Below are 12,402 nucleotides of genomic sequence, written 5' to 3' on the forward strand. Positions count from 1 at the left end.
ACTCTAATTGAGACATTCTACAAAATACCTGACAAGTATTCCTCAAAACTGTCAAGGTCATCAGAAACAAGGAAAATCTGAGACACTGTCACAACTCTGAGGAGGCAAAGGAAACAAGACAACTAAATGGTATCCTGGATGAGACTCTGAAACAGAAAAAAAGACATTATAACGCTAGCAAAATCTGAATAAAATGTCAATTCTAGTTAATAGTAATATATCAGGGATACCTGGGTGGCTCAGTCGGTTAAGTGTCTGCCTTCGGCTCAGGTTGTGATCCCGGGGTCCTGGGACCGAGTCCCACATCAGGCTTCTTGCTTACCAGGGAGACTGCTTGTCCCTCTCCCTCTGCGTGCCAATCCCCCTCCTTGGGCTCTTACTCTCTGACAAATAAAGAAGTAAAATATTTTTTAAAAAATAGTATACATCAATACTGGTTCCTTAGTTATGACAAATGTACCAAAGTAATGAAAATGCTATTCATTGGGGAAAGAGGGTGACTGACCTACATGGACACTCTGCACTTTCTTTGGAAGTTTTGTTTTGCTTTGTTTTTGTAAATCTAAAACTGTTCTAAAAGTGAAAGTTTATTTTAAATAGAAAGAATGGGAAGAGAATTGATATTGAATGTTATAACTAGAAGGAATTTCAGAAACCACCTAGCCAAACCCAAACCCCATGGGGTTTGAAACCAAAGCCCAGAATGGTTCAATGATATGCTCAAGGTCACACAGCTTGGAGAAAAAGCCAGGAACTTTTCAAGTCTAGTGCAAGATGCTCTTTATTATATTATGCTAGGAAAGACAGGTGAGAACCTTCCAAATAGGAGATGAATGTTATCTTTGAAAGGCAATGTTCCCCTTTCGAATAGAGTGGTGTGTCTTTTAGGGACTGAGCATGAGGAAGGGCCATTCCTCCACACTGCTCACACTGGTGGGGTATCACTGCAAGCAGGGGCAAGGACCTCCCACACAGCTCCTTGGCCAGAACCCATCTGCATTTGTCCTTAGCTTCAGAGACTAAGTCCTACTTCATTGTGCCTGTTTTACTCTGGCAGGAAAAACAACAACAACAAGGAAAAAGGGAACCTGGGTTCAAGAATTAGTTGATAGGCAGCAAAAATGAATAGTAATGAAGTTATCTCTATCAAAATAGCTTCATGACCATGCTGTCTGATAAAAACAAATACTCAATCCTCTCTAGTAAGAAAGGTGCTGAAAGCAGTGTCCTTCATCCTTGGGGAGAAAAGAATCCATAGTTTAAATATTTTAAACTTACAATAACCAAAATAATACCCCCTCTAACACTTACTTGATTATGTACTCTTTATGATACTCACCTATATTAACCTTGGGGGAAACACATCATATACTTTTTTACATACCCAACATGACATAGTTATGCACATAACTATATATTTTAGAAAATGGAAAGTCTCCTACCCAGCCCATACCCATTTCTGATTGAGCCAAACAGGGATACACATTTTTCTCCAGTTCAATCTTGAAATAATCTGAGGAGATAATAAAATAGCACTAGTCTTGTCCTTCTTTTTTTTTTTTTTTTTAATGCTTGGTTTTATTAAAAAAAAAGAGAGAGAGAGAGAGAGAGAGCGCACACATGCACTTGAGAATGCTATAAAAATTTGCCCTAGTTCTGGTAGGGGAAAATATTGTTAAAAGATTTAGAAGCTAACGCATCCTGGCCATGGACCAGGCTTCAGGGATTGTGTAAAACTATTAAATTTTTCCTCGATGTTTTTCATACACAAGACAGTAGAGACTGTTCATTAAAAGTGGTAGCAGAAGACTCTGTCAGCTGAACTCCTCTGCTGCCCTGGTGTACAACCTGCATCCGAAATGAAATCCAAATCTAGTTCTTCATCGCCAACCAGGCAGCAGTGGCCGTGTGATCCCTAGTATCTCTACCCCTCAGCTCACACTTTGACAAGGCTACATTTGCACAACAGAAGCTGGTTTCAGTGCCACTGGGCACTCACCTTTCATACTTCCCTTTCCCCCACTTATTATAACCTGTAATCAAGGAAGTGCGGAAGGAAATAACTATCCAAATGGAAAAAAAAAAAATGGAAAAAAAAAAAAAGAAAACAAATTCCAATCCAAAGAAGTGCTCCAAAGAGTACTGTCATTGTAGCAGGACATTACTTGTTTCCTCCAAAAAAGAATATGAATGGGCCAAACTCCAGACTGATAAATCACGAGTCACTCTTCTGTTACTACATGCCCCTTTCCCTCAAGGAAGAGGCCCAGAAGTCTCTCACTTGGCCCATATGTGAAAGCAGTCCGTCTGCCTACTTAGCCAATCCAAGAACAGTTAACTTCGATAGTCATTTCCCACCGGGCAGTAAAACCTTTCCCTTTACACATTTTGAGAGTTCTGACTATTCACTTTTAAACCAGAAACTCCAGGCAGGGCGAGTAGAGCACATCATTTGTAAACGACTTGCCAAGGAGGGAGGGCTGGGGGCTCTCTGAAACACTGCCACAAAGCCTTTTAACACCAAACAGTGCAAATTGTCCACTAGGGATGACTTGAAATGTCTCTGCAATACACAGCGCCTGGTGCCTTAGGCCTGGCTCCAAGTGAGTTTCTTACCACTTACCAAAGACACTTATAAAACAGCCTTATAGATTCTCTCTGGTTCTGGTAAAAGAGGCAGCTTCAAACAAATTAGGGAAAATTCAAGATGTGAGACAAAAGAATGGGAATCTTCTTGCAGAAATCTGAGTCACTTGCCCCTGAGCAAGACACTAGTATCTTGCTACACACACACACACACACACACACACACACACACACACACACAGGCAGCTACTGAAAGCAAATCCGCTTGTTAATGTTCAACTCTCCTATCTGGCTATAGAACAGGCTAGCAATAAAGGGCATATAGATCAGTTCTTTAAGGCGGACACACCACCGATAAATCAGAAACAATAAAGCTGGAGACAGGCTTGCTGGGCCCCAGCTGGTATTGCTTATATCTGTCCTAAGCAATCAGGAATCATGAAGAAACTTCTTTTTGGAACGCCTAACCACAAAACTTCACAGTGACCGCCTCAATCCCACATGCCCATGTGCTGAAGGGGGGTGCCAAGGACTGGATACCTTTATCCTTTTTGACAAGATCAATCAGTCTCTCTGGAATCTGCCCATGGCCTACTTCTGCCTGGCCCACTCCCATCCTCCCCACACCAGCCCACGTCCAAGAAAGAAGTAATAAAACAATGAGGCATTGCCTCCCTCCTCTGCTTTTGCTAGAAGCTAGCCAAGTCTTGGTATGCTCTGACTCAGAGCACACCTCAAGGAAGGGAACACAGTTACCCCCAAGAGAGTAAACAGAGGCATCGTGCCCTGAAATCCAGAAATGGCAAAATCACACCCAGAAAACCCTCATCCTCGAACAATGAAGTCCTGTACTCCCACCAGGCCAACTAACTGGATTTCTACCTGGAATCTGTCCCACATCAAACTAAAAATGTCAGCGGGACGGAGGAGTTTAGTGCTGCAGGATCAGCCGGAGTGATCTGCAAACTCATTTTCCCACTGCAGTCCCAGGAATGATAGTAGCTCTCTGGTCAGAACCAAGACCTCCCTCCCACTGTATCATTTATCTCATACCTGTTCACATGCAGAGACATGTGCCCAGCCAAGTCCTGGTCTGGAAACACACACAAGGCACATCCCCAACTTTGCGAATGGACTGGCTTCTTCTCCATTCTTTCGTTGTGGGGGCCACAAATGGTGTCTCGTGTTCATTAATTACTGCAGCCTCTACCTATTGTCAGTCATCAGAACCTGCCATATGGTTACCATCAGGTGTGCTCAAGTTCCTATTATGTGGCATTCCCGGATGCCCCAAATAGATATTACAGAATCTGCTTGTGTTTTTACAGGGCCACTTATATTTCAAAGAAGCTCATTTTGCTTCAAGTGATTGCTATGGGGGAGGGGCAAGCCTCTTTGTTCAGCATTGTGCTCTACTGAAAACCCCAGGGCTTCCAGATGAATGTGGCTTCCCCTGTCCCCTACACCACTACATGCAATGTTGGAACATCCTGTATACTGTTACCTTTGGGGAAGAGTTTACAGAGGGTTTATCATCATTTTAAGGCAGGTGAAATATTGGGGAAGACGCCAAGAGAATCAGTAAAAGGGTCTATCAACTCTCCACCAAAACTAGAAACATAAGGATCAAGAATAACCTAAAAGAGCCCCCAAAGAAATTATGTCAATACACTGTGTCATATCTTGTATATCTGCCACTGGTCAAAATACATGTGGCTCTGATCTTTGTGCTTTCTACATTACTGAAAGAAGAATGACACTTTATTAGAAAGGCCCAAACCACGTAATGTGCTCATGGTACAGCCCAGTCCTTCCTTCCCCCATAAGTTCATTGCTGTCTGACCCTTGAGGGTCTCTGTTTTTTTCCCACCTGAATCACAGGTGTAACCAAGATGGAAAATTCCTCTGCGGATCCGGACACTCTGAATGATGTACAGGGTCATGTGGTCTGAGTAGATAAAGCCCTGTGCTAAGTCCTGAAATAAACTCGGCGTGTGGTTGGGCATGATCTTCTACCTACACTTGCAGTGGCTTTTGAGTTATTGGCCCTATTTCTAGCAGTTGCACAGAGCCTGCAGGTCTGGAATGATGATAAAATTTATAATTTTGTGATAGCATTACCATCAGTAGGACATTTCTAGAAAATTACTCCAACATATAATTTTGTCAATTGGTTTATACAGACATGTGAACTTAAACGCCAATGTTGAACTTGGTTTACAGATATAAATACTTCCTATTCCTAGGTTTAACTTAAACTCACACTTTTCAGGACCTGGGAGCCCTAAAGGGTGAATCATGAACTCTGCATAAAGGTCCAGAAATGTGCGTTCATACACGCACACTCACACACACACACACACACACACACGCATATACACATCTCCACAGTGATTAGGCAAATAGAAATATGATGAAGTGCAGAATTCTGGCTTAAATTCCAAGATTCTCTGTTCCAAATTATTTCCTATTAGCCACATATTTTCAGAAATGCCCGTTAACTTCCCAGGATAGATTAAACTCTGTTTTCCAGCCTGACAACAGAAAAAAATCAGTGGAACAAGGCACCTTCTGTTTTCCTATGGATATAACCTTCTTTAAATGAGTTACAGATATGAGCATACTGTGCTTGCCCCTTTTTGTGGACAAACCTGTGGGTGACAGGGATGGCTACACCTCTAACAGGAAGGTATAAAATACACTCAGTAATTTCTTTGCCTCCGGCAAGGGAATGCTTACATATACAGTGGTGGTGTCCAGGCTAGTCACTGTGGCCTCACGGCCATTTCACAGAAACCAACCCCATTCAAGGAAAAATGAGTCACCAGGAAAAAAGAGCAGGTCAACATCCAGGGCTCAAGGTCACATTTCTACAAACACCTGCTTGTTCTCAGATAACACCCGCTCAGAATCTCAAACAAAAAAGGGCAGGGCTTCATCGATAAAATGCTCTGCTCTAGGCTACAAAGGGAGGCACAACCTTCCTGGTGCGGTGAAATGGAGATAAAAGGTAGGAAAACTCCCATCCCCAACATCGAGAGGGGCTGACAGTCAGGGTAGCTTTAGGTGCCCCCACAGTTTGTACAAAGACAGGCTCTGAGAATGACCAGAGCAGCAACCCAAAGGGCAAGTTATGCCAACTGAATAGAATAAGTCCCTAGGTGGGACAATATCTGGAGGAGATTACCATTAAATATACAGTGCCTCTTTTCTCAATTATTCTCACACACCAAACAGTTGTTATTATAGCTTTCAAATTCAGATTGTAACTCCAAAGGCCTCCTATGAAAGACCTGTAGGTTCAAAGACCACACACACACACACACACACACACACACGCACACATGAGTCCTGGGGTACCTGGCTGGCTCAGTCCAAGAAAGCATGCAACTCCTGATCTCAGGGTTGTGGTTTCCAGCCCCACCTTGGATGTAGAGATTACTAGAAAAATTGAAAAAAAAAAAAAAAAAAAGAGTGAGTCTCTAAGTCTCCTGCCTTCTCTGTTTTACAATCCACATCTGGGTTTCTGAACATGCTTTTATTCTCATCAAGGTGTGGCAGACTCAAGATGGCCACAGATCTTTGCTATTCTTCCCACTGAAAGATAAAATCCAATCCCCTCCACTCAAACTGGCAGCATCTGTGACCCATGGCAACCAAGAGAATATGGCAAAGTGACACTAAGCCAGTGTTCTAGGCTGAGGCCTTAAGAAACTAGAAACTTCCATTTCCTCTCTCACAGAACACTTGCTCCTTGAGTTTTGAGTGAGACTTGGAGTAAAGCACTGCCAGCTGCCCCTGATGTGGCTGACTCGATGTGGGCAACATCTCCCAAGCTCCTCAAAGCCACAGATACAATAAAGGGGGTCTCTGGTATTGGAGACCCTCCAGGATGCACTAAAAGCAGAATCCACTAAGAGCCTGAGACCTCCACAGACTGCATGACACCGCACATCTACTCCTGGCAGCATGCTTTTTGTTGTCCTTGAGCTGATTTCAATATGATTGCTGGGATGAGGTGAACAAGGTCACCAGAGGGGCTGAACTAGAGTGACAGAGATTATGAGGAAGATTTTGGGATTGGAGTCCCATGGTTAATAGTGCAAAAAGATTTCTTGGAGGAGTGTAGCATGTGTATAGTTTTGGGTAGGGCTGGGCAAGAGGGAAATGAGTGAAGATAGCAGCATCAACAAAGACAGGCGGCTAAGAGTAGATGTTGCTTATCTTATCTAATTCTCCTTTCTTCATTCTTGATGAATGAACATAGCACAGGACCAAATATATAGTAGGACATATGCAAGAAATGAGACTTGAAGCTGGAATTGGAATTGAACCGGAATTGACCCTTACTCAATACAAAAATAAGCCTGAAATCCTGAGCACAACCGCATGAAGGACCAGGTCTTCCTGCCAGTCCATTAAATGTTAGTAGGGGTCTCCAGTCTGACCTATGACCTACTTTCATTGGGGCAAATTGAGGTTGATTGACTTGGAAGTCAGTGTCAGCCATAGGCAAAGCTGAGGACAAAGGGAAAGCAATTCTTAGCATTCTCCCTTCCTACCCAGGCCTGCGTCCTCCCTTCCCAAGGCTACCATCTCTGGATCCATATGTCCTCTTCAACTGTCTTCCCAAGGACTGTATCTGTCCATTTTTCAACTTCATTCTCACATTTAATTTAAACCTTTTCTTCCCCTTCCCTCCAGGCCTAGACTGGAGCTCAACTCCAGCAGTAGCAAACAGAGAGAAGATATGGCCTGGCCTTTACAAACATACCCTAGCCCTCCCTCTTGTGGGTGCCATCCCCTCTAGGGTGAAGGAGTGAAGAAAGAAAGGGGCAGTCCACTCCCAATTTGGCTGCAAGACTTTACAGTCAACTCCTTGTTCAGAACTGTTAGGCTAACTCATCATCTCTGGGTTCACTGAGGTTGGATGGGAGCATCAACCTGTCCCACTGACACGAGGTGGCCCCCAAAGAGCTCCCTGGGGGGGCACCATATAATTTTAGCCAAATTCTTTAATTAACACCAACCACATACCTCCAATGCAGCAGTGTCTGGCAGTGTCTGATACCTCCCACTGTCATCAATCATCCATGGCCAGCCAGGAAACCCATGCACGGCAAAGGGAGGATCCAACTTCTGTAGCTCTCAGGGGTGGCAAGAGGGAACTTCACGCACATCGCCTTTCCCCACAGCCATCTCTGCTCTCCTGGCTCTTACACTGGGGAAGTGGAGTAATCAGACTTGTTCTGTGACCCGACATCTCCCTAGAAGCCTAGGGAGAGGTGGCCACCCATGGTTGCATTTGTCCTGAGCTTGACCCTAGCTACAAACTCTAGGACCACAGGAAAAAGCACACTGGTCAGGCTTTGATATTTTGTATATATATTGGACTTCTAAAACTTATCGGAAGAATCCCTCAGCTGAAAAAGTTTGAAAACCACTGGTCTCCAGTATTAAAGTCCAGCCCTTAATTCTATGGTTTGTGCTTTTTCTCATAGTTTTAGCTGCTTAAGTCATACTTCCCTATACTCTAGGGAAAGGTCCTAGCTTACTCATCCTGCCCCAGACCTTGCCCCTTCCATGTGTCTTGCACTCCAATGTCCAGGAATGAACCCATGGGTGGTCATGCTGTTCGCCATCCCCTGACTACTTGCTATATGGATCTCAGCAGGGTCTTGCTAACAGCATATTGGAAATACAGCTTTCCTGGCCCACATGGACAGGTTTTTGTCTATTTTCATCCTTTCCCTGCTCTGTTTAAATATGGTGTCTGTGACTGAGTTTCGTGTTCCGGAGGCATGCGGTCCAGAGAGAAGGAGCCAGAGTTGCTTCTCTGCCTTGGCGCTTAGGAAAGAGCAAATGGGGCTGCCACCTGCCCGGTCTGGGGATGGTTCCAGAATGGCTCAGGTTATTCACAGCACAGATCCACCCGGGGGTAAAAATACCATCCCAGAAGGACTCTCCTTCTAGCCACAAAAATACCTATATGGGTAGAGAGAGACTCAAAAAATGACACAAGGTTTAGGAGAAATCATCCCCTTGGAAAAGAAATAAAGTAATTAGTATTGGTCTTACAAGATAGAAGATATAGAGATCCAGGAAGAAAGAATGAGGGCAGCTCAAGAAGGATATAAACTGAAAATATAGCAAGAGAAATATGGTTTAGACCGTAGGAAAAACTTCCTGACCATGAGATAAAAGGAAATCTTCATACGGTGTCTCCTTGGGAGATGTAAAACAGAAGACAGGATCAGCTCACCTCTGTGAGGCCTACTATGAAGCAGAGGGTGAAACTGGGCAATTCTACAAAGTTCCCACCAGCCTTGGGCATTTACAATAAATGCTGGAGAAGAGCGGACTTCTTCAGTAGAAGAGTATATCCTCTGCAAGCTCTTTGGCTATGTGTCCCCTTAGGAGCTGCAGCCTTTCAATTTCAAATTCATTTACGCAATCACTGTGTTCCACACGTGAGGCCCAGGGGCACATGAAATGAAGATTTATCCATCTCATGCTTCACCACTGGGGTCCAAATCTCTCCACTCCCCCTTTCCCTATGTGCCTTGGAAGCAGGCTCACACTCTGAACTGACCTCATTCTAGCCCTCAGGTGCCATGAGAGGGAATTTCCACATTGTACATCCCAGTCTTGGAAGTGGATGTTCTTATGAATTCATTACAAACTCCATATTGCCTTTGACTTGGACTTGTCTCCAGGGATAGAGAAGCACCCAGAAAATCTATCCTAAGGAGTCAAAGAATGTATTATCACCAGTATGACTAGAGTTCTAACTCACTTCTTCAGGATGCAGGCCCTTTGAGATAGTGTCCATCCTGCACCTGTTATCAGCAATATGTCTTCTTTAGCTCTCCCAAGTCATTCTGAATCTCATGTAAATCTGAGGGGGGGGGTGGATAAAGAGGTGCCCAAATTCTCAAAAAGGTAGTAGAAAACAACCAATTTGCTAAAATCCAAAAACAAATTACTATACCATTGGGTGGTTAATGTTTAAAATAAACTAAAACATTCCCCTCCATGCCAGGCTGAAAAGCAGTTCTGGCTCCTTCCCTTGGACTGCATGCCTCAGGGACATGGAACACAGTCCAGAAACCATATTTAAGCAGAGCATGAAAAGGATGAGCACAGACAAAAACTTTTCCATGTAGGAAAGGAATACTGCATGGAACATACAGAGCATAAAGCTACTAATTATTCAGAAACAGTTCGGTCATGCATTCCAAGGTATGTTCATTTCTCAGGTTGGAGTCCTCTGATATTTTCATTTCTTTTGAATACACACATGTCTCTTGATTAATGCTAGACAATACAAAAAAATCTGAATGCTTAGGGAAAAAAAAAAAAAGGAGCCACTTCAACCATGAAAACCTAGGGTTGAAATTATTCAGCCAGCAAGCACTCTAAGCCTCAAAATCCCTGTGGCAAGAACATGTTCTTATTGTAAATAACTCCATGAGGTGTAGCTTAAGATGATGCAATAGACCAGATGAAGGGGATGGGAAGGGAACAGCTCCAGCTCCCCAGGATCAATACATGAAAATAGGGTCACATAGTGAAATGAACCAGTTTCTGTTCTTGTGGAAAGCTCTGTGGTTCTTCCTCTTTTTGTTCCATCTGAGAGATTAATTCTAGAATAAAGTATTTCAAATAACAAACTAACTAGAACAGCTGTTGCCACTTCCTCTGCTTTGGGAGCCCCTATCAAATTCCAGTTCCAAATCAACACAAGGCAACTCTCTGGCAACATCTTAGAATAAAGCTCTTAGATCTTAGTAAATAAAAATAATGAGGATAATAAAAATAATGAAAGCTAGTAGTACGGTGTTTTCTATGTGCCAGATGCTATCCTTGGTTCTCACAACAAGTGATGATGTAGGTACTACCACCATTCCCATCACCCAGCTGCTCCCCTTCCCCGGACAAAAGGAGACCTGTGAGCTCCTGGAGGGAGTGTGTATCTCTTCCCACCTTTGGTAGTAGTCATGATAATAATCACTGAAATTTCTTGAATATTAGATGTGCCAAACACAAAATGTTTTCAGTGCTTTATCTCAGTCAGCCCTTACAATAAACTTAAAAACTAGACATTACCCCCACTTTCCCTGGTAGGTGACGGAGGCTCAGAGAGATTTAAAAATAACAGCCCAAAGTGACACAGCTATGGCAGAGCTTGACTCTTAATCTAGTTTGTCTGATGCCAAAATCTTGGCTCCTAACCTCTACTCCTTCCTGGGCAGTTCACACCTCTAGAATACTAGCAATTGCCACAGAGACCCAGCCTCTTGGGTTATTTTCATCAAGCTTGAAAGCCCTTCCTGAGGCTGACGATGGCCAAGTGGATTGTTCCCTGAGAGCCCAGTGGCACCGTTGCCATCCGTTGGCCTTAGCCACAGCTGTGGTTTCCAAAGGAAATAACTCACTCGGCCGTTGGTCGCACCTGTCACTCAATGGAACCAGGACTTGCATCAGAACACGGGGGCCCCACAGGGAAGAAACAGTAGCTACATCAAACTGATGGGCATCGACACAGGTCACTGTGGGATTTGTGAGCCTGTCTCCCTAAATCTGAGATCAGTCCCCCTGTGGTCCATTCTCCTTGCTTCAGAAGGTCAAAGAGAACATCACCAGACCTTAGATATTCTAGATCTGTAGACAACCCATCACAGTGTTGTAGGAAGGCTGAGTATAGAAAATCAGCAAACATGATCTAAACTAGGTGAAGCACCTCTAAGCTTCCACTGATTAAAAAAGAAAGAAAGTGAGAGTTAGTGCTACAGAGAAGAACAAGAAAGGTCAACCAATGACCATAAAAACTGGGGTCTTTCCAGAAGTCCCAGAAGGAGAAAAGGGCACATAGAACCTTCAGGCTGTGGGGAAGCAACAGGAGTTTGACGAGAACACAAAAATAGGAAAACTTTCAGGGCAGTCTGTGATGGTGGCAAATTCAGGGAAAACTAGAACGAACGGTGTCAATTTGATTCACTTGAATGCAAAATGCTGTAAACATTAACAGAGCATCGGCGAAGCATTTACAACAAAATGCAGGGAGCACATACAAGAGTTATTGTACCTGTACCTTCTTATACTCTTGTAGAGGAGCCAAGCCATATGTGCTTGGCATCCTTAAATAACAGGAAAGGCTGGCATGTGAGGAAGTGCTAGGATGAGTGGTGAATTCCGTGAAAAGCAGAGGATGGAGGTATGTACGTGCTTAGATGGGCAGAAAATTCTTTGTGGGTGATGTAGACTTTGGTCTGGAGCCCAGAACTGGTTCTGTATAATCTAGCATTCAAATCTTCTCTCCTTAACTACAGACTCCAAATGTACCTGTGCACAGGTATTAGAAGAACCAGTAATTGTGCTGTAATCCTGAATTGCTTTTATTCTGTGACAGGTGGTTTCCAACACCACCTTCTTATGGATCTCTGAATCCCTCCCAGGACTCAGACTTCCCCTGTGGATATAGAAAATCTTTAGAACTGCACCCTACAAGCTGTATCAACTGCTTTACCATGTAATGGTTTTCTGGGGGTCAGAACTCAAAAGGCAGGGGAAAAGTCTCAGGTAATTGAGTTACCAGGATGTCAATTCTTTTCAGTTGAGGAATTTTCCAGAACTAAAGGAAAACTACATATAAAAAAAAAGGAACTTCATTTTTTATCTTGAAAATATAACCATTGAGATGGATTTGACCAATGTACCAAAGCACAAATATCTTACCTACCTCTGTGGTATTCAAACTAGAGAAGAAAAAGTAATTTTAAACCCTTCCTAGAAATAAAAATGGCATAGCGATCC

General features: G+C 43.4%; 1 long non-coding RNA gene across 1 annotated transcript in view; it reads right to left on the reverse strand.

The window, feature by feature from the left end:
• The window catches only part of LOC308349666, a 408,787-nt gene that overhangs the window by 173,464 nt on the left and 222,921 nt on the right, over positions 1 to 12,402 (reverse strand). Inside the window, exon 3 of the long non-coding RNA XR_013967479.1 lies at positions 231 to 383. This is a non-coding gene — a long non-coding RNA (uncharacterized lncRNA). The remainder of the gene's footprint in view (positions 1 to 230; positions 384 to 12,402) is intronic.

The sequence above is a fragment of the Martes martes genome (genome assembly GCF_963455335.1).
Source record: "Martes martes genome assembly, chromosome: 9".
NCBI classification, from domain to species: Eukaryota; Metazoa; Chordata; class Mammalia; order Carnivora; family Mustelidae; genus Martes; species Martes martes.